The 24,513-nt window shown below is 38.4% G+C and overlaps 1 pseudogene; it reads left to right on the forward strand.

Annotated features, from left to right (window-relative positions):
* Positions 1 to 24,513, forward strand: part of LOC105992194 — a 42,052-nt pseudogene that overhangs the window by 5,862 nt on the left and 11,677 nt on the right.

Consider the following 24,513-nt stretch of genomic DNA (forward strand, 5'->3'; position numbering starts at 1 on the left):
TAGACCACGCAGGTGGCCAATGAGGTTACAGTTTGTCGCATAATGACTGTTTAAACCAGCCTATCACTTTTGGTTTAAATGACTCACAAATTCAAAAGTAAGGTGGAGCTTAAGTCAAGCATACACAAAGGAGTTTAGTGGAGTTTAACATAAGCACGTGAAAAAGGCGGAGTTGATGAAAAACTTGTGATATTGCCAGTATGAGCCAGATTACTGGCTATCTGTTTAATTGGTCAATGAAGGAAGGTTAAGTTGTTAAGGGGAAGGAGACCTAGAGGCATTCTTTCCATTCCAAGAACTGGGCTGGTTGGAGCCAAGGTCGAGTTAACTTGTTTAGAGGTTTTTTTCATTTTTCCTAAAATCCCCAAAACAAAAGCAAAGCCTGGAAAGAAGCTGTACCAGCTCCAGTCTCCTCTCAGGGCCTACTTCACTCCCCCTTTGACTTGTTCCTGAGTCGAATCATTGACTCAGTTTTTCCATTTGGATGGAATCATAGAGTTCTCATTACCATTAATTTTACAGCTCCAATCCTCTTTTGTATGAATGACATTAATGCATTAATTACACAAGGGCCAATTAACAGCATCAAGAGGATAAGAATCAAGGTGGGCAGCAATAGCTGAAATCGGGGTCATCATCCATGGAGACCAACAGTTAATGTCAGAAGCAAGAGGAGAACTACACCAGCCAAGGCAGTTATTAGGGTTGTTGTCACCCATGGGGACCATGAGAAGAGAGGCTGATAATATGACTCAGTACCTCAGACTCTTTCTAACCTAGGCCAAACTTTCCCTAATACAAAGGCTACCTTGCTTCATGAGAAGAAGTCTAGTCTCCTGCGATTTCATAGAACTACCTCTGCCAATGAGTCTACTTGGTGTCTCTAACTGAACCAGCATCTAGATTGCAGTAGGCATACAGATAAGACAAAGAATGTTCCATATTAGTGCCCCAATCCTGATTCTATGTATAACACAACTAAATTAATTTTATACAAGCTGTACTTGTAAGCTCCAATTTTAAGACATACTCATACAATTTGCTACATACTTAAACTTTCTGAGGTTTGTCTTCTTTCCTTTTTTCAAACATTTAAAGACAATCCTTACTTTTCAAATTTCCCCAATTCCTTTCCCAAGGCTTTCTTTACCACCCTCCTCTTTTCAGTTTCTTGAGCATTTTTGTGGCTAAAGTTTAAAACTGCCCAACTTAAGAACAGCCTTAAGGCACCACTGTGATACAGAAGCTTGCAGATTTTAAGGCTAAGAGTAGGGCTGGGTCTCATTTACTACCTCCATTGATAACACACTCAGGTTATTACCATACCAGAGCCAAACTAGATTGCGACTATAGAGTGGACTTCCAGTCACTATGCACTGAAGTGCCTGAGACAAGCAAGCCAGTGATATCCTTGTCCCCAATATCCACTGTGGGAATAGAGAGGGTTTCTAGGTATCACCTAAAAGAATGTCCCACAAGATCTTAGTTTTAGCAGCTTTCAACCGGGAAGCAGACTCAGGTGATGGAATCAGGCAGGAGTTCCTCCAGGTGACTGTCAGGCCTTTGTTGAGCTTTACCCATTAGGGTGTGCAGCAGCAGCAGCAGCAGCAGCAGGGTTTCTCAGTGGCTCCAAGGGACTGTCACACCTCATGCTGGGCTGCAAATTTCTACAGACTGGTTAAGGATGCCAAGTAATACATAAGCTTGGCAGGCTGTGGCCCCATTGGTTTTTAAGAACGTTTAGACAATAGCCCAGGACAATTTACCAAAATGACAAGTTATTACTAACCAGATATTTTTGTAAATACACAGAGAAGGCTTAGTATTGTAACCATCTCTGGCAGATGCAGTCTCCACACTTGCACACCTACAACTGTTAACACTATTCTTTATGCCTTTTCTAAAAAAATTATTTTTCCTCATTTTTCCAAAACTGACTCTGGACTCTTGATCGTAAAAAGGGGGTAGAAGGGTGAAGCTCCATCTTCTGTAACTTCTTCAAGCTGACTTCAGGGGCATTGATCCTACCTAGCCAGGAACCCATAACCTTAGCCTATTTTACAAAGAGGCTATCAGGGTTAGATGTCATTAAGAACAATATTTTGACAACTGCACAGACCTTTTCTCCAGCTACAGCAGTGTAGCTTGTTTAGCACTCTGGTTTACAAAAGCGTCTTTCTGGATGGCTTAGGAATGTGATCTCTAGTGACCCTAACAATGCCTACGTTACCTGTGCAGGCCTTTAGACAGATATCAATAGAAACACACTCTCAGGTTTACAAAATTTTTCCTGAGCAGATGAATTTCATGTAGCTGGTGTCAGCTCAATAGTTACTGCCAATTAGAGCTTTTGGCACATAAAGGGGTTGAGATTTAAACTATCCCCCACATTTTATAACATTAGCTTTTTACTATCACAGAGGACTGGCAAGTTCCTGTCCCTTACAAGGTAGATAGTCATGGACATTAGGCATGCTTACAAACTATCTTCCCATGACCTCCCGGCTGTGACCAGTTTTGAAGGGCCACGTATAAATGACTCTAGGATCTGACATTTCTGCCATCCCAGCAGTGGCTTATTTCCTCTGGATGCTCCTCCATTGCTTTTGTCCCAGGAGTGTCTTCTCCACATTGGGATAAATGCCTCATTGGCATATCCCTTAGTTGGTCGCTGGACTTGAACTCTGGGCCTGAGTGCTGTCCCTCAGCTCTCCAACTCAAGGCTAGCACTCTGCCACTTTGAGTCCCAAAGCAACTCTTTCAACACTCTTTCAAAGCTCACTCTTTCAACACTCTGCTGGCTGAGTAGAAGTGACAGTCTCACAGGGACCTTTTTCTGCCCGGGCTGGCTTTGAACCAGTTTCAGATCAATGAGTCTTGTAAAAGGCCACTTTACTCCAATTAAAAGCAACAAGGTAATCAACATAGAAGTAGCTTTTAAGCATACTCTTACCTGAAACTTATTAAGAGTCAAAGTTACATCTGACAAACTTGTAAGAATCCTCTGGGCTTTGCTGGAAACTGTTTTAAAAAAACCTATAAGAGCAAACTAGAATAGCAATTCTTTTGGTAATCCTAATTTTTCTTTGTGCACTTTGAGACAAATGTTAAAAAAAGAATTTTACTTTTAAACTTTATATCCAAAAATCCATTCTTAATTTTTAAGCTTCTTATTAATCTCCTTTAATATTTTATACTTTAGTTTTCATTTGGGTTTTGAAAAGATCCCTTGAAATCTTGAGGCCAGGTGTCACTAATTGCCTCTTGGCTGCTTGTTTTAAAACAGATACACATTAAAAATCTTAAACTCAAATGACAATTTTTTTTCCTTAATGCAAAAATTACAATCACTATACTGTACCAAAAAGCTAGACTTAACACCTTTATGACTTTTTTTTTTTGGTCGGTCGTGGGGTTTGAACTCTGGGCCTGGGCACTGTCCCTCAGCTCTTCAGCTCAAGGCGAGCGCTCTACCACTTGAGCTACAGTGCCACTTCCAGTTTTCTGGTGGTTTATTGGAGATAGGAGTCTCACGGTCTCTCCTGCCCGGGCTGGCTTTGAACCGATCCTCAGATCTCAGCCTCCTGAGTAGGTAGGATTACAGGCATGAGCCACTGCGCCTGGCTACCTTTATGACTTTTAAAACATATCCTAATTGTAGAACATAATTGAAAGTAAGCCACATTATGCAAATAACTTTCTAACCCTCTTTTTAAGGCCTTCCTAATTTTAATGTTAACACATCCAAGGGGAAGTTTTAGCAATACTAATCAGATCATCACATCACTCATTTTAACCATCATGTTTCCAGTGTCTATCTGCAGGGAAAAGAGAGCGCAACGATGGGCCACTCAGCCCCTTCTATGGAATGGGCACACAACCAATTCAACTCTTTAGGGTTAGATGAACTGTGTTTGTGCCAGCTTGCCCTCTTTCACCATGCATGGACTCCTCCCAGGACCTGTCCCCACCATGCATGACCAGCTGAACTGCACTTCTGCCTGTTCACCCATTACCTCTAAAGACAGGTCTTCGGTTGGTTCTTGAATGAAATACACAGTTTTAGACAGACAGAACAGGTACGGTCTTTGACAGTGTTAAACTAACCTTTACATTTAAATTTCTAATATTTATCCCCAAATTTTAGCCAAGGGAACTAAATCCCAAGCAACCAATGCATATTTGTTAAGCCAGGTAACTTGATTACCATATAAACGGCCTTATGCATTTTAAAATATTGGTTTTTTTAAAATACCAGATTTTCTAATTTGCTAGTTAAAGAATCTTTAAAAAGCCATTTAAAACAATGTGAAGATTCTTTAAAATTTTTGGTAATGTCCAAACCTCATAACCTTTTACATTTTAAATTTAAACTCACCCAATAGTTACAGCATGCTGACAACTCTTATCTTGAACATGCTCACAAACATACAAAACACACACAGATACTAAAGCATGCAAAAATCAAAATCAGTTATACGTACATTTTTAAAGTTTTTAAACAAAAATTTAAGACAGTATTTATTTTAATCTCAGTAACTTTTTTGAGCTTCATTTTCCCAGGGTTTTATTTAGCAAGGCAATTCACCAATGGGTCTTTTGAATCCCTTCTGTTGGAGGAGGGCTGGAGGAGGGTGTCACCTGAAACTAACTGGCCTGATTTTTTTAATCCAATTTTAGACAAGAGCACTTTAAGAATTGTTACATTGTCAGGACTAGCTGAAAAGTCCAAACCAGGCACATAGCCTTCTACACCTTCCCTGCCGGCAGCCTTCACAAGGAGAAAATGCAGCCTGAGGTTTGAAGGGAACCGAACTAGTCCAGCAACCTTCCATGCCTCACAGGGAGGAGGGCATAGCAGGTCTATGACTGAGCCTAGCTGGAGGCTGGAACTTTTATTCCCCCAGAGATGTTCAAAGAAATAACAAAACCATGAATAAACACAAAAACCAAGGACCCACATTTAAAACTGGTACCAATTCTAAAACAGGACAAGACAAGAACTGAAGGCTGAGTTGGGGACTAATGGGACCCAGTTTATCCCTACTGGAACTCTGTGCTGCTCCCACTCAGCAAGCTGAATCCAGAGTCTGCTGAGTGATCCTGCCACTCTCACCAAGAACTTCCCTAACTCAGAAAACAAAGAACAGAAAACACACCAAAGTAAACAAGACAGACAAGTGGCCACAAAGACAAAATCAGGTTTCAGTGAATGGGGCAACATCTCACCACCATTCACTTACCAGGGGACTTGAACCCCCTTTCTTCACCTCCAGAGGATTTTTCTTTTAGATTTCTGCAAATGTTGACCCAGGGCCTTCCAACGCAGGAGAATTCCCAGTCATCTTGGGGCAAGGGAAAAAAAGTCCCTAGCAGCTGTCCCCTCAAACAGGTTCTTCCCCATGCTCAGATCCCCTGAGCCAAGGCCTGAGGCTGAGATCTAACTGGGGCCACTTGCAGGTAGTCAGTGGCAGTTTACAAAAGCAGAACCAGCAATTTTTGTTTTTGTTTTTAAATGAACTAAGACAAGGTCTAGGGGTGTCCCGGGAGTGGACTCACTTTGCCTCATGTTTTTCCTGTAAAGTAAATCCAATTACAAACATGGCAAGCAAAAGCAAAAGCACAATGAGACACGACAGACACGATTATACACAGAAGAGGAGGGATCTCAAAACCAAAAGTTACTTTTTTTTTCTCAACCTATTTTCTCCACAAGCAAGTCCCCGTCCAACTAGGACTGCTAGGACTGGTGGAATTGAGGGGTCCAAGCGTCCCTGGACCTCCTTGGTCGTAGGGGACTCTGCTGCATCCAGCCTCACCCTACTTTTGGCCTCACTCTGGCGCCTTCTCTACCATGCTTACCTTGAGGCTTTTCTTGGAACTTCTCTCCAACAGCCAAGTTCCTGCACACTGTCCTCCTGTCCAGGGACTTCAATCCCCTTCAGGTTGGAGCGGCTAAGAGCTCTATCCTGGACCAGCCCCCATCAAATGTAGTAGGAAGACCCTTACTCAGGCAGGCAAGCCCACCTAGTAGTCTGGAGTGACAGAGCCCATTGCAACAAAGTTGTTAATAAAGGAGCAACTTTATTGAGAAGGTTCCTTCACTGACCAGCCAGGGCCCCAGCACAGGCTCAGGAGCTGATATTGCGACCCCCAGTGGCCCACGTACTTAGGTTTTTAAAGGCAAAATTCACAAGGTCAAGCCTGGTCATGCAGGTGACCAATGAGATTGTCACACACTCAAAAGATTGCACAGTCATACTAGACCACGCAGGTGGCCAATGAGGTTACAGTTTGTCGCATAATGACTGTTTAAACCAGCCTATCACTTTTGGTTTAAATGACTCACAAATTCAACAGTAAGGTGAGCTTAAGTCAAGCATACACAAAGGAGTTTAGTGGAGTTTAACATAAGCACGTGAAAAAGGCGGAGTTGATGGAAAACTTGTGATGTTGTCAGTATGAGCCAGATTACTGGCTATCTGTTTAATCGGTCAGTCTTAACAGAACAATGAAGGTGGGTTAAGTTGCTAAGGGCTGGTTGGAGCCAAGGTCGAGTTAACTTGTTTAGAGGTTTTTTTTTTCGTTTTTCCTAAAATCCCTAAAACAAAAGCAAAGCCTGGAAAGAAGCTGTACCAGCTCCAGTCTCCTCTCCGGGCCTACTTCAACTGTTTGTGCGAAAGTAATGTCATTCAACCACACTTGAAAGCAGTACAAAGGTTCGTCAGAAGAGTGATTATAGAGCTTACCAATGAGGCAGCAATTCCTACCCTGAGCATTCATTCACTAGAACACAAACAAGGCAATAGTAATGCTATCACTGATTCATGTTCATTGCAGCTTTGTTAACCTATCCAAAGTATGAAATCAACCCAGATGCCCCTCTATGGATGAATGGACCAAGAAAGTGTATGGCATTGTATGCTTCCATATGAAAGATTAATATTTCTGCTTTCATAAGGAAATGGAAATTCTTGGAAAATAAAATATTAAGCAAAATAATCCAGACTCAAAGAATCATGTTGCACGGTTTTCCTAAATGTTGTAACTAAAATGTGTCCATAATATACATCTATAACATATATACAAGTAAGTACACTGGACTGTAAAAGACAAAATGTTACAGCTGGACATGAAAAATTATAGAAGGTTTTAAAGATTCACATAGTGAGACCAAAATAGAATATTCTCAAGAAAGGATCACATAAGCTAATAGCTGTAGGCATATGAACTAAAAGTGATGTTGATTGAAATGAACTCCCAAGAAAATGGAACCACAAGAGTTCTGTTGTTTTATTTTTTTTAATTTGTTTCCTCCTTTGTCACTGGTTTTAACTACTTCCTTCTATGTAAACTTATTTGTTTTGGTGATGTTACAGGGTAGCACAGAAATGTTGGTATAAATGTTGAACAAATAAAGCAGTGAACTCACTAGATACTAGGTTGAAACTGAAATATACAACTTGTTACGGAGAGGGACAGGAAGGAAAAACAGAGAAAACAAGGAAGACACAGCACCCTTCAAAAAGAATAGGCCCATGGATTCTCTTATCTTCAATAACTAGTATATGTCTTGGACAAGCAGGAAAGGTCAGAAGTTATATACATGTTACCATATAAGATGATGCTAAGTGAAATGAACCCCAAGATAGAGACAGAAGTAGTTTTTATCTTTTTGCTTAATATACTTATAATGTACTATGGGATTTTTTTGTATTTGATCCTGGTGCCCTACATCATGTATATACATTTTTCTAACTAGTGGAGGGTAAGGAAAATAACAAGATCCTGAAGTAAGGATACAGGTTGACCAATTATAACAATGAGATATACAAGACACTATGTTGAAAATGAACTTTACAATTTTGGGGGGAATGGAGGAGTTGCGGAAGTGGGGCCAGTATGGATGGTATGGGAAAAACAAAAGAGGGGGTAACAATGCTCGAAAGGAAATGTATTCATTACCTTACTCATGTAACTGTAACCCCTCTGTACAGTATCTTTAAAATAATATATATAGAAATGTACACATTACATGACTTATTAACTGTAATAACTCTGTCACCTTTATAATACCAATTAAAGAATTGAAAAAAAGGCAATGGAATAAGGCATTCTATATGAAGGAACAAAAAAGCAGTAGGGTCTATAACATATCACATTAATTATAATTTAATGAAAGTTTCAAAAATTGAAAATTTCTTAATGCTATGATAAAGGGATCAAATCAACAAGATGAAATCGTAATTCTGTTTGTTTCACACTACTCAAGCACTGAACTATATTAACAGACCTTGAGATAGAACACAATGTAATAATAGCTGAAAATTTCATGGACAGATCTTCAAGACAATATCAATAGGGAGAATCAGAGAACAAAAGATGTGGGAAAGGTATGAAAATAGTTATAAAACGTTTGAGCGAATATAGTCAAATTTCATGATATACAGAGTAGAACAAAAACATGAACTGGATAATAGGCACAAGTACCATATGAATTAGGAAGTGAGAGAGAATGAGGCTAGAGAGTTGAGTCAAACCTCTCTACTTCTGATTTCTAATTGTAGTAATCCACTTATCTACAAGGAAGACTTCATGAATAAATATTGTTATCTGTAGTAAAAAACAGGCATACAATTTTACAAATCCAGACTACGCTTCTCTTCATATCAGGAGGTAGCTATGAAACCCATCAGCTGAAAATATAAAATATAATACGTAATTTTTCTATATTAGCACAGTAACAAAAGTAATCGAACATGTTTTGGGAAAATGATAGAAGGAAAATCACCTAAAAATGTGTGAATAATGGAGAATATGAAAGGAGACAAGGAAGACAATGGAGGAGCACCTAGGAGTTTACCACGCTCTTGCTTGGAAACCAGTTTTAGTATCCCAGTGAAAAAATCAAGGCTACAGTCACACCAAGTGTGCCATCATAGTACAGAGAGTTTGGCCAGAGAGGAAACATTCAGGCAGCTTGGTTAAGGAGTCAGATTCAAGTAATCACTGGCAGCTATGCAGCACTGGCGGTGGGGCCATCTGCTCCCACCAAAACAGAGCCTGGGACAAAGGCACTGGAGATAGAATGAGAGGAGTTTCTTCTCATTGTCAGCAGGAACTGACAAGGAGTGGAAATCTTCACCCTGCTGACAACAGAACAACGCAGACTGCAGACAGCTCAAAAACCAAGGGAAAAGCATGAGTACCCCGCAAAACATCCTCACTCATTCTCACAGAACAACATTTGCAGGGTAGCACCATCTTGTGTGACACTCAAAGCAGCTCAGCCTCCCACTGAACATCACAAAATATTCACACTGGTAAGGCAGAGATTTATTCTGCTTGCTCAAACAAACTGATTTAAGAAACTACAGGAAATCCAAATACCAGGAGCAAATCAGAGACCCCATGAAGAGGCTGGATATGGACATAAGGGAGACACAGGATTCCTCAAATAAAGCAAAGAATTTTTTCTACTTATGTTTTTAAAATATTTTTCTACTTTATTCCTTGTGTTCCTCATTTTTTTCTTTCCTTAGTATTTTTTCTTATTATCTTTTTCTTTTCATTTTTCTCTTTGGTCCGTTACTTTTTCCTCTACTTAATCACTGTTTTATTCATCTCCAGATACATGCTCATCATTGATTATTAGAGCTAATCCTTAATTGTATGCAAACTTAATTCAGACATGGATTTGTTAATTTGCAATTTCTCAACCTTAATTCCTTTAGTTGTAGTATTTTTTCATTATGGTTTATTATTAGTTCATTATACTTGTATCACTTTTTAAGTTTTTCATTTTCATTTTTTAATTTTTACCTTTTTGTTTCATTTTGTTTCTTCTAATTTCTTTCTTTCTTTTTCTGCCCTTTGAATTTAGGTCTTGGTTATCTTCCCACTCTTCCTTTCTCTCACTACATTGCTCTAATGTTATTTTCTCCTCACAATTCTCTCTATACCTATTAATTTCTGTTCCCCTAATCCCTTCTTTGCTTTTCTTAGTTCATTGTTCCCTTGTTGTCTGTTGTTGAACTAGATTGTATCTATACTCATTTTGACTGCATCAAAAAATCTGTAAACCTGCAGGGCTCTGGGTTGATGCTTGCCTTATAATAGTGTTCTATCTCATAATTGGTTTTGCTTTCATACTCAAATGGGCAGAACAATCCGTAGAAACACAAGAAAAATGGCAAGTCAATGAACCTCATATCCTGTTCATGATAATCAGACAACAGATCAGTTGATGAATAATCCTTAGCAGACTCCTCAAAAACACTCTCTACAAACACTATTGGTAAACATGGTGAATGAAAAAAAAATAAAAGCCTGCAAAGGGCTTTGTGTGAACATGATAGGGCAATGTGTGAGCCTGATGATGGGAAGCGAAGATTAATAGAAGAATTCCATGTGTGTGATAAGAACAGTTGAATGAATTCCAATAGAAGGAAGGGACTCCAAGGAACATATAACTGTTCAACTAAAAGAGTTTAGAGTGAACACTGAAAACCAAATCAAGGAGACAAAGAAGTCCATCCAGGATCTAAAACGAAGCTCCAAAAAAGAAATTGAAATAATAAAATCTGATCCATTACAAGGAAAGGAAATAAAAACAAAACAGAAAGCCTTCACAGTAGGTTAGACCATGAAGAAGATCATATCTCTGGGATTGAAGGCAAACAACATTATAGGAAATATCAGACGAGTATTCAAGACAAGTGCAAGACATATGATAAATCTTTTCAACATTCAAAAGACAGAACCAATAGGCTTAATTTAAAACTAATGAGAGTAGAGGAGGGCTAGAGACAGAAGCTAAAATTAAGGATTTATTGAACAGGATACTAGCGGAGAACTTCCCAAATATGAAAACAGACCCATTCAGATATAAAAAGCCTTTAGAACGCTAAATAGATCAGTTCAGAAAAGGACATCCCACCATCACTTCATAATCTGCACAGGATAAATGGAGACCAAGCAAATGATCCTTAAAGCTGTCATGGAGAAAAGATCAATTACACATAAAGGGAAACCAATCAGAATAACAACAGATTCCTTAGCTAAGATCATAAAAGTAAGAAGAGCCTGGTATGATGTATAGCAGAACCTACAGACAAACAAATTTCAACCAAGAATACTGTACCCAGCTCAATTCACCTTAATAACAGTGTGACAAATAAAAACTTTCTACAGCAAAGAAAAATTTAAACAGTATATCTTCACAAAACCAGATCTACAAAACATACCTAAAGATATCCTACACATAGAAAACCAACAAGACCAAGGTGAAGGCAGAGAAAGGACCTCAAATAAAGAATCAGAAAAGCATAGTAAGAACCCAGTAAACACAGCCCCCAAGAAAGTGGATAACATTGGAGGTAATACCAAACACCCGTCAATCCTAACTCTCAATTATAAAGCCCTTAATTCTCAAATTAAGAGACATAGATTGTCTACCTGGAACAAAAAGCAAGTTCCTAATACCTTCTGACTTTTAGAGACACACCTTGCACACAAAAACAAATATATTCTGAAAGGGAAAGGCTGAAACAAAATTTACCAAGTAAATGTCCCCCATAAACAGGTCAGAGTTGCAATCCCAATATAAGATAAAATAGGCTTCAAATCAAAATTAGAGAAAAGAGACAAAGAAGGACATTGCATACTAATTAAGGTATCTCTGCTACAGGAGGATATACCAATTCTAAACATCTATTGACCAAATACAGAAGCACCTAAATTTATCCAACACTACTTTCCCTAAAATCACACATAGACCCAAAGACCTTAATTGCTGGGGAGTTTAATACACCACTCTCCCCACTGAATAGATCAACCCAGCAAAAACTTAAAAGAGAAACCTCGTATCTAAACAACTGTATGGACCAAATAGACTTAACAGACATCTACAGAATATTTCATTCAGAAACAACAGAATATACATTCTTTTCATCAGCACACAAAACATGCTCCAAAATAGACCATATTTTAAGTCACAAAGCAAATATGTCCAAATAGAGAAACGTTGAAATTTTGCCCTGCATTCTCTCAGACCACAGGGAATAAAATTAAGATTCAACTCCAAAGAAAATCCTATATCACATGGAGGCTGAACAACACACTGTTGAACCATGAATGGGTCGTGAAACAGATTAGGAAGGAAATTTAAATGTTCATGAAATTTAAAAAAAAAGCACAAAGGTCCTGAAGAACATGGCAGAGGAGAAGCCGGGGGCTAAAAAAGCCCTTGCATAGAAACCAGTTGCAGTGTTCCAGTGAAAAGTCCAAGACTAGAGAGTCACACCAAATGTACCATCATAGTACAGAGAGTTTGGCCAGAGAGGGAAAATCAAGGCAGCTTGGTTAAGGAGACAGATTTGAGCACTCGCTATTATCTGGGGTGACTATGGTAGCTGCTGCCATGGGCACCATATCAACAGAGATAGCCTGGGACAAAGGCGCCAGAGGTGGTGTGTGACCAGATTCTACTCATTGCCAGCAAAAACTGACAAAGAGCACAAATCTTCATCCTCCTGAGCACAGACAGTCACAAAACATGGACAGACTGGGGACCAAAGGAAAGGCATGAGCACCCTGACCTTACTCCGTCTCAGGGAGGAGCAGAACCACTCAACAATGCAAAGGAACCTGACCTGAAGGAATCAGTTACACCCAGGGGAAAGTTGCCCTTTCCAGGTAGAAGGTGTTTTGCCCAGGTAGAAGTCACTTTCTTCATGGGGTAAACAGAGCCATAAGCTTTCCCTCCCCCACTGTAGCATAACAGTAGACCCAACAGATGGAGGGATAAAAGAAAAACAATTGAAACTGAGTAAATATAAATCCTGGGAATGGCTCCCCAGGCGAGGCTGCTTGAGTCTCTCAGGAGCTAGCCCTTCAGGGAAAAGCTACTGATTGCTGACATGCCTCAATCCTACCCACAAACTAGCCCTATCACAGCAACTCCAAGCTAATGGAAACAGCCATCTCCCTCTTCTGTGATACTCAAAGCAGATCTCCCTCCCAAGGTACTAGCCTGGGAGGAGGGTCATAAAGACTCTGGTAAAGCAGAGCTTCCTTCTGCCTGCTCAAACTGATTTGAGAAAACAATCAAGCCACAGGACAACCAAACACCACAAGGAAACCAGAGACTCCACCAAGAGACTGGTTATGGACATAAGGGAGACACAAGACACCCCCTCCACCAAAAAAAAAAAAAAACCCAAAGAACTCCTTTGTCTACCTAATTCTTTAAAAATTGTCTTTTATTTTTTCATTATTTTTATTTTAGGGGTGTTTATTAAAATACTTTTTACTCTTTTCCCTTTTAGTCCTTTCTGTTTTTCTTTTTCATTTTGCATGACTTAATTGCAATATATCCACCAAACCAGTCCTACAAAAGATACTTAAGATGTCCTACCTATAGAAAACCAACAAGACATGACAGGCCAAGAAACAGCCTTCTGTTAGGCAGAGAATCCAAGAAGTATAAGAGGAATCCAGTTGACACACCCCTAAGAGACTCTTGATGCATAGGATATTCTCCAAAAATTAGTAAAAGTTTTTGTTTTATTCTATGGTATGTTGAAAAAATGCACAATATAGTAGGAACTACCACAAACCTCTCAATCTTAATGCTCAATATTAATGGAGTTAACTCTCCAACTAAACGACATAGACATTCTAGTTGGATCAAAAAGAAAGATCCTTCTATTTAATGCCTTCAAGAGACACACCTGACCCATAAAAATAAGCATATTCTGAAAGAGAAATACTGGAATGAAATCTACAAAACACATGGCCCCCATAAATCGGCAGCAATTGCAATACAAATAAGTGATAAAATATATATCAAATTAAAATTAGTGAGAAGGGATAAAGAAGATCATTACATACTAATTGAGGGTTCTCTCTTTTAGGAAGATACTGCAGTTCTAAATATGTATTCACCAAATAACAGAGCACCTCAATTTATCCAAGAAACACTAGTTTCCCTAAAATCTCACATAGATTCAAAAACATTAATCGTTGGGTTGTTTAAGACACCACTATCCCTGCTGGATAGATCTACTTGGCAAAAACTCAACAGAGAAAGTTTGGATATAAACAGCTGCATAGATTAACTGGACTTCACAGATATGTACAGAATATTTCACCCAGCAACCTCACAACACAAGATCTTCTCACCAGTGCATGGAACATTTTCCAAAAGAGACCACATTTTGGTCACAAAGCAAATTTGTCCAAATTCAGAAACATGGAAATTATCCCCTGCATTTTTTCATACCACAAGGAAATAAAATTAGAACTCAACATCAAAAGCCACCAAAGAATATCTTTAACAAATGAAAGCTGAATAACACACTGTTGAACCACCAGTGGGTCATGGAAGAGATTAGAAAGGAAATTCAAATATTTATGAACTTTAACAAAAATGAGCTTACAAATTACCAGCTCCTCTGGGACACAGCAAAGGCAGTATTTAGAGGCAAGTTTGTAGCTCTGAGTTCCTACATCAGCAAATTGGAGAGATCTGAAGCCACCAATTTATCAAGGCACTTGAAGCTCCTTGAAAAAGAGCAACAGGTACAATCCCAATCCAGTATAGGAAACAAATTATTACAATTAAATCAGAATTAAATGATTTAGAGTCTAAAACAACCATAGAAAAAGATAAACAAATCAAGGAGTTGATTCTTGGAAAAAGTTAACAAAATTGACAGACCTTAGCAAATCTTATCAGAAAAAGAAGAGAACACACCCAAATAAACAAACTCAGAGATGAGAATGGAAACACCACAGAAAGAACCCAGATTCAGAACATTATAGGGGAATACATCTCAAATCTTTATGCTAATAAGTTTGAGAATTGGAAAAAATGTAATAATTTCTAGCAAATAATGACATGCCCAAACTAAATCAAGATGATTTAAACCAACTTACCAGAACAATATCAAGCATCGAAATACAAACATCCACAAGAGACCTCCCACCCAAAAAAAATCCCAGGACCAGATGGATTTACAGCTGAAGTCTACCAGGCCTTCAAACCAGAATTCACACCAATATTCCTCCAACTCTTCAATGAAATTGAAAGGGAAAGTTCACTACCAAAGTCTTTCTATGAAGCCATACTAACCCTCGTCCCAAAATCAGGCAGGTATATATCAAAGCAAGAGAACTATATTCCCATTTCATTGATGAACATCGATTCAAAACTTGTTAACAAAATTTTGGCCAATCGACTTCAACAACTCATCAAAAAAAAAAAACATACACCATGATCAAACAAGATTCATTTCAAGGAAGTGAAGCTGGTTCAATATTGACAAATCAAGTAATATAATTCATCACATCAACAAGAGCAAGGATAAGAACCACATACTTATCTCAATAGATGCAGAAAAAGCATTTGTCAAGATGCAACACACCTTTATGATGAAACCTAATGGAAAAATTTGGAATCCATGGAACATTCCTTAATATAATAAAAGCTGTGTATGATAAACCTATAACCAGCATTATACTTAATTGTGAAAAGCTAAAGCTATTTACTCTAAACCCAAGTATGAGGCATGGATGTCCATTCTCTCCACTTCTCTTCAATTTAGTATTAGAATGCCTAGCGACAGCAATAAGACAAGATACAAACATAAAGGGGATCCAAATAAGGAAAGATGAAATAAAATTCTCCGTCTTTGCAGATGCTATGATTTTGTATTGAAAGAACCCCATTCAATCCACTTCCAAATTGCTTGAGCTGAACTTTTTGCAAAGTTACAGGGTATAAAATTAATCCTCAAAATTCAATGCTTTTCTGTATGCCAACAATGAGAAGAGCACAGCTGAAATCAGGAAAGCAACTGAATTTGTAATAGCCCCACAAATAACAAAATATCTAGGAGTTAACTAAAGAAGTAAAGGATCTCTACAATGAAAACTTTAACCACCTGAAAAAGGAAATTATAGCAGAAATATGGAAGTGGAAAAAACCTCCTATGCTCTTGGATTGGGAGGATAAACATCGTGTAAATGACAATACTGCCAAAGGATATCTACAAACTTAATGGGATACCTATCAATATTCCAACCTCATTCTTCAAGGAAATAGAAGCAGCAAGTCAAAAATTCATATGGAATAATAAAAAATCCTGGATAGAAAAAAACAATCCTTAACAGAAATAACAGTGCTGGAAGAATATTAATACCAAATTTCAAACTCTACCACGAAGCTTGGTACTGGCACAAGAACAGACCAGCGAACAAATGGAATAAAACTGAAGACCCAGTAATGAACCCACAGATCTATAGCCACCTAATCTTCGATAAGGGAGCTAAAAAAAGAATAGAAGAAAAACAGACACTTCAGTAAATTGTGCTGACAAATTGTAAAGCTAGAAATGTAAAGCTAGATCCTTATATATCAGCCTGCACCAGAATCAACTCCAAATTGATCAAAGTCCCCGAAGTCAAAGCAGACACGCTGAAAACATTGCAGGAAGGGATAGGTGAAACTCTATGGCTCCTTGGCACAGGCTAAAATTTTCTAACTAAAGACCCAGAAACACAACAAATCATAGGAATTTGGACAAGTGGGATTGTATGAAACTACAGAGCTTCTGCCTGGCAAAGGATATAGCTAGTAAGATTAATAGAAAGCCCACAGATTGGGAGAAGATCTTCACAAGCTATACAATAGACAAGGCCCTCATATCTAAAATATACTTAGAACTCAAAAAATTAAATCCTCCAAAAACAAATCCTCAAAGAAATAAACACCCCATTAATAAGTGGACTAAAGACTTAAAGAGAGACTTATCTGAAGAAGAAATAAGAATGGCCAATAAACACAGAAGAAATGCTAAACTTCCCAGGCCATAAAAGAACTGCAAATAGAAATAGCTTTGAGATTCCACCTCACCACACTTAGAATGGCTATAATCAAGAAATATAGTATCAAGAGATGCTGGAGGAGATTGGCCAAAAGGGAACTCTACTGCACTGTTGGTGGGAGTGTAAACTTGTTGAACCTCTCTGGAAAGAAGGTATGGAGGTTCCTCAATGGACTCCACATAGAGCTCCCCTATGACCCAGCAACCCATTTCTGGGCATTTACCCAAATAATTACAAGCAAGGCAAAACTAAATCTACCTGCACAGCTATGTTTATCAAAGCATTACTCACAATAGTAAGATATGGATGCAACCCAGATGCCCCTTAGTAGGTGAATGGATTAAGAAAATGTGATAGATAGATAGATAGAGAGAGAGAGAGAGAGAGAGAGAGAGACAGACAGACAGACAGACAGACAGACAGACAGACAGACAGATATACACATATAAAATTGGATTCTATGCCTCCATAAGAAAGAATGACACAGCCCCATTTGTTATGAAATTTAAAGACTTGGAAAAAATCGTATTATGTGAAATAAGGAAGGCCCCCCAAAATATAGGTCACAGGTTTTCCCTTATTTGCAATTATTAGTATACATCTAGGATAATTTTATCAGATGAGTAGAGAAGCTCAAAAGCTGTGACCATATATGACCATATAAGATGGTGCTAATTGAAATGAGCCCCAAGATATGGACAAAAGAGATCCTCCTTTGTTGTTGTTTTTAAAATATATGTGATTTTTTGTTTCCTTTGTATTTTCTTCCATATATGGTACATATCCTGTCATCACTGAACTTGATTTTGGTACCCTGTATCTTATATACACATTTGTTTAATTTGGGGAGGGAAAGGGGAATAACAAAAGATGAAACAAGGACACATGATGACCCATTGCAATAATGATACACACAAGACCATATATTGGAAATGAACTTTACAACTTCAGGTGGGATTGGGGGGAGGAGGGGCGGGAAGGGATAAGGGGGAACAACAAGGGAATGGGTAACAATGCTCGACAAGAAATGTATTCATTGCCTTATTTATGCAACTGTAACTCCTCTGTACAGCATTTTTACAATAAAATACAATTTAAAAAATAATGGGGAATATGAAAAACAAGTCCAGCCAGGCACTGGTGCCTCATGCCTTTAGTTTTGGTTACTTGGGAGGCTGAGATCTGAGGATCATGTTTTCAAGCCATCTTGGGCATTGATGGTAGATGTGGAGCTGTGGCTCAAGTGGTAGAACACTAGCCTTGAGCAAGAAAGCTCAGTACAGTGCAAATGCCCTGAATTTCTAGTATAAGCACAAAAGAAAAAAAGATAAGCACACATGCTAGTGACATATAAGATAAAGATATATATCTTTTATAGCAAGGAAAAGAGTAATTCCTATCCCTTCAATCTCTGTTCCCATCTGTGGGCAGATACCTTAGGATATACTTGTCATATCAGCAATTAAAAGGAGTGCACATAATAGAGCCAATGTCATTTTCTCTTTAATTTGTTATAGAATTGGCTGCTATAGTTTCTTGAAGTCCTCTGTAGCTATATTTTTTCTTTTTTTTATTTACCTATTTATTAGTGAGACCATATACCACAGGCAAAAGCCAAGAATATGCATGTGCACAAGTAAAGGAGATCTCAACTTGGGCAGATGAAATTATCCTGTAAGGGATCTTTGATAATACTGACTTGCTTGATAACACCTGGATTGTGGAACATATGTGATATGAAATAATGACACAGTTCTTACTTTGAAAGAGTAAATTTGCCTATGCAAAGAGACAGACATCAAGAGGTAAAGTGTATTTGTGTTTGTGCGTGTGTATGTGTGTGTGTGCGTGTTTGTGGCCATGTGTCTATAAACTAGTGCTTGATATCAGAGCCTAAACACTATCCTTTAGTTGTTTTTTTTTGCTAAAGTCTAGCACTCTGCCACTTGAGCCACAATGGAACTTCTAGCTTTGGCTGATAAAATTAAGGGAAAAGTCTCAGGGATTTTCATGCTTGGGCTGTATTCAAACATTGATCCTCAGATATCAGCCTCCTGAGTACATAGTATTACCTCATGAGCCAATAGCCTACAATAAAAACTTTTATCAATGTCCTCAAAATATATGTATTACGAAACAAAACTTCTGAGAACATTGTCCTGTGGGGAAGGAAATGTGTCTGAAATATTTTTATTCAGAACTCTGCCATCTACTCAGGTTGTTTGTAATAACATCACTTCATCCTCTGAAGTGACAGTTGGGATATAAAAGGTGTAAGGGTGCTAAAGGAAAGTAAAGAGCTTACAGTCCTGGAAAAATAATCTATATGGAAGGAAAACAGAGTCCTTTCCTACTAGAACATAGATATTTCCTCAAGAATAAAGATAAACTAATAAAAGAGTTGTTTCTGGTATAATAAAGATGGGTTGTCCAGTTAGAGAAGACAAAGAAAACTCATCTGTGCATCCACAGATTCTGCAACCATTGTCTACCCTGAGAACAAAAGAGTCAATGTAAATTAATTGATGAGTTACTTACGGGTTGTTCTTTCCATGTCCAGAAGCATCACTGTTACTGCAATCTGTTCCCAAAGTGTAGAGAGGGAAAAACCCAGCAATCATCACATCTCCGTCCATGTGTGCTCGTTGCTTCATTGTAGAAAAGCAGGTAAGGCCATCCAAGGACCTGACAAGGAGAAGAAACAGGAGAAAAAGGAATGTGAAAGTCAAAGGGCACATCCTGGAAGCATCTACCAAGCTGAAATCCTGGCTGAAATTGAGGCCCACAATTTCATATATATATATATTCAGGTAACTTTGTACATGTGTACATTCATCTTTTTATTGACAGAGATGTATACTTTAGCCCATCTTTCATGGAAACCTCTTGTGAATACCCAGGAAGAATGTTCAATCTCTTCCCTGGGGCTCTGCATCTGAGCACTTGCTTCCAAGAGGAACACATGAGTTGGAAAACATGTTTGTAAGTTCTCCTTCTTCATCTCAGTATTATGATTTCCTCCAAAATCACAGATAATGAGACTCTATGGATGAAGTTAACTTTGATATAGTTGGTGCAACATCTGTGTCAAGAAAGCATTTTCATGAAACCCATTTGGGATGATGCAACTGGATTTAATCAGAGAATGCCAAAACAGATGCATGGTGAAATGGATAGAAAAAGTGTATGCCAGAGGTATACTAACCAAAGTTATTAGGTCATCACATACCCCATGGGTCTATTCACAAATTCAACATTTAGCACAGCCACAGAACACTGATGGTTGGTCCAGGCAGGTTTCCATACTAATTGTATGTGCACAGTTTTCCACAAATGCAGGTAGTTTCTATTCTATGGGAAGCAATGCTGCTGCTGGAACTAGCAACATCTTATTTAAGTTTCTGCATGGAATTTGTGTCTAATATATTTTGAAAAATTCACAGACCAATATATCAAAAAGCAGTCATCAATTTGGTAGCCTCAAAAAGTCAAGATCAATCGCAATTTGAATTTCACATTGGCGTTTTGAACATTCACTTTTGCACAGGTTATGTTTACTAAACATGTTAATACAGATCAAGGAAATTTTTTCATTATGCAGTTGTCTGAGAACGTGTGGTAATAGAAGAAATTCTTCTCTATCTGAAGCATAAATCAATATGAAAATCAAGTGTGTGTTTTCTACTTCTCAACATATGTTAGACCCAACTTGCATGCAGAGATCTCAGTGGCAATTGCTAACAGAGCTACTTCAGGTCAGTGAACACACTCTGAACAAGGCTGCATCACAGTGTAAACAAAGCACAAGGTCATTAAAATAATAGGAAAAATCTTTCTAATAAGGTTTCCACTAGCCTTTTATACTTATATACTCATTACCTTGTACATGATTTTATCATTTACCTTTATAATTTCTTGGGAGTATATGTTAGCTCTCCAGAGGACTTATTTATACATGCACACATATGCATGGATGAACCTAGCCTCACAAGGTAGTAACATTGGTTCATATCCTAAGTTTATAGTTTGTTGAGCAAACTGAATATGTTCTCATAGTGGTTGCATGGAATGTCATTCCTATGACTCGTGTGTGAATGTTCCCTTTCACTACATTCTTGCCAGCATTTATTATTTGTGTTCTTGATGATCAACATTGTCACTGGACTATGAGAACATTGAATGGCCTTTGTCTTTGCTTTACCTTTATGCCATGGATGTTGAAAATCTCTTTCTGTATTTTTATTATTCATCTAATTTCTGTATTTGAGAAGTATCTTTAACTTTGTTGGCTAAGGTGATCATTGAAATGTCGATTCCTTAAGAGTTTAGTTTTCTGAGTGTCCTATGTACTCTGATAATTAATCACTTTCCAGGTGTTCATCTGTCTAATTCTCTAGGCAATGTATTCACTGCAATGACTTTACTTTGTTGTGTTGAAGTTTTTATTTTGCTGTGATCCCATTGTTCAATTCTTGCTCTTATTTATTGAACCATTTGAAGTTTTGCATAGGAAGTTACTGCCTAAGCAAAATGTTTCATCAATTTTAATATTTGTAGTGCTATGTTAAGATTTAGGTACCTTCATTGGCTATTGCTAATACAAAATGTTAGGGGCCAGAGAGGTGCTAGCCTAGGCTAGCTCTGTGGGGTGTGCTGTCTATGGTTTGGATCTTTGCTGTGCTTACATTTTCTTATGAAGACAACATCCTCTGCATTCAGCTTCAATTATTTGATGCATGAGAAAATGAAGTATTACTTATGAAAGGGACACCAGACTTTGTCTGAAAAGAGAATCCATAACTTGCATTTAGACAGAATAAGGATGGCCTACAGCATAATGAATCACTCTCGGCAGTCAGGATTATCTGGAATGGAGCTCGTTGTTTTCCTCATACACTGTAGAGATATGGAACTACAGAATAACATCATTACTCAAGGCACTGAGCATAGTTTACTGAGATGATCAGGAAAACCCAAGCTCTTCTGTTCTCCATGCAATGGACAATTGTTCATTAACACTACAGGTCCTAAACAGGTTCATTAGGTGTGAAGACCTTCTGGACTCTAGACATGATAAAATTCTTCCTTACTCTAGTTTGAACTTCACACTATAGGACCTACTCACAAAATGAGTATGTTTTTGCTGAAGAGAGGGTACTTATCTTCAACACGGTGATACTTAAGATATACTCTAGAAATTTGAGCTAGAGTGCTTTTACTTTAGGGGAAAGAAGTTACAAGAGGGTAGGTATTGTTTTGAGCTCCAGTTGAGACTGTAGCTGAGAGATGAATGTTGTAACAAACCATCTTCATGAGAGAGAAAGGAGGGTATGGAACTTTCAGAAAAGGGTAGAGCAACTAACAGCACTTGGTCTCTGGATTTCTACCTCAAGGCTACTATTTGAATTTCCTGTCATGTCACTGGTTGGGCAGCCAAATTGGCTTATCTTCTGTTATGCTGGTGTTTAGACTACAGAAACAATCACTGATTCCCTGCAGCTACAGCTTGAGAAGGGAGGGAAATGCTAGGAGTTTTTGGGGTTCAGAACCCCTCCAATCTACATCAAGTGTTATGGCCTGTATCCTGGCCTCATAGAAGGATGATTACTGAGAGAGCTATGGATGCCTAGAGTGTACATGTCTACTGCCTCAATGGAAACTTTGTAAGATTGGGTCAGATCTAGAATTCTATATCTTCTTTCCCTTGGCTCAGATTGAGGTTCAAGAGTCTAGCAAAGCCAAACCTGATAGTTAAGATCCCAAAGCTGAAAAAGAGAGTATATACTGGCATTGGTGCTGTAGGGCACCAAGGGGAGCAGATTTCCATACTGATATTGGGCCAACAGTAAGAGGACCCTGAAATCCAAAAGAAGGAAGTTGAAGAATTTTCTCGATAGAACGTTGCAGATTGGCTACATAATGAATGAAGATTTCGTTTGCTTTGCAAAGGCTTAAAAGAATAATATATAATACATTTTTGCCTCATGCACTTCTACCTTCAGCCCCATTATCATTCTCATTCAAAGGCCAGAGATAGATTTAGCTACATCTTTGACTCTATCACATAGCCCAGTAGAAGAAAAATGATCAGGGCCATCTTCACTCTCTGATGTACAATCAATTGAGAATCCTTTTTTTTTTTGTCCACATAAAGAGAAATAGCTAGATTATTCCCTGATTCCACCTCTAGTGATCACACAACATTAGTTTAATAGCTAGAGCCAGAGCCAGCTCTAGCTGGCCTTGTCATAGAGAAGGATACTGTCCAAAAATTCCATGTACACACACACACACACACACTCACACACACACAGACATCAAAAATCCTCTGTACCTGTTCCAGAGCTGTTGCTGGCTTCTTGAGATTGTATTGTCTGAAACAAATCCAAAATCTTGCCAAGTTTCTGGCTTCTCTTTGACCTAACTCTACAATCAACTCACAGTTTAATCTGCTGTTAGCCAATTTTCCTCCTTGGAAGCTGCTGAGCTGTGGTTCCGCCTACAGTTAAAGGGAAAGCTTAGAGATTTTGTTGACCTTAATGTCCTGCCTACCAAACCTGAGGCCTTTAACCAAGAGATTTTATATAGGTGAGCCCATTGTTTCCCTGCAAAGGTAAAGTCTTTTTTTGCTAAGGTAAAAATTTTACTGAAGTTTGTTCATCATTGGGAGTTCTTAGGATGCAACAATTGCCATGGTCTTTTTATTTACCCTAACTGATACTACTCCTGGCCTATTGACAAATTCAAAACTACTTTGCCTCCAGCTCTTATTTTCTTAATACTTCATATGTGAGACTAGCTTGTTCACGTGAGTGTTTGTGCAAGAACATCTAAAAGGTAATGATACCCATCAAAAACCTGTCATGTCTCTTCTGCTCTGTGTGGGATTTTCTTGAGCCAGTTCTGAGGTTTGAAATGAGGACCTTGGAATTTTTCCTGTGCTTTTTGGCTCTAGGATAGTGATCTACCACTTTGAACCACTGCATAATTCTGGATTGTGGGTAGTTCATTGGGGATAAGAGTCTCACTGACATTCCTACCTGGACTGACATTGAACTGCAATTTTCAGATCTCAAGCTCCTAAGTACCTAGCCATGAGCCACCAACACCCAGATCACTCAGTGTATTTTGTAATAAGTTTACATTCTTGATGGCAAACAAATGTTATCCTTCTTTTTATATTCCTACCATAGCTCTGAATATAGATGTGAACTACTATTGAGACATACATACACACGACTGGACTAGAACTCTTGATTCGATTCCCTCAATCTCTATCTTTTACAGAGTTAGGATGAGAGATTTGCCACCCCATCTAGGTAAGTGTTCCTCTGAACTTTTTGCCCAGTCTAGGTTTAGGCAATAATCATCTTATTCTTAACTAGGATTATAGTCATTTGTACTGATTAATGATTTAGGATTATTTTTTTCTATTCCTGAAAAGCAATGCCCTGGAATTTTCAGGGATATACCACTGCAACTTTTTGGAGTACTTTTGGGAATACACCCACTTTCATTATTTCAATTCTATTATTTGCGGTATGTCACCAGGGAGAACCAAAAGAATGCTTATTAACCAGCTGGTGAATAAACTGAGTCAGTGAGTGGGTCGCCAAGTGCAGT

The sequence above is a fragment of the Dipodomys ordii genome, unplaced genomic scaffold (genome assembly GCF_000151885.1).
Source record: "Dipodomys ordii isolate 6190 unplaced genomic scaffold, Dord_2.0 Scaffold81, whole genome shotgun sequence".
NCBI classification, from domain to species: domain Eukaryota; kingdom Metazoa; phylum Chordata; class Mammalia; order Rodentia; family Heteromyidae; genus Dipodomys; species Dipodomys ordii.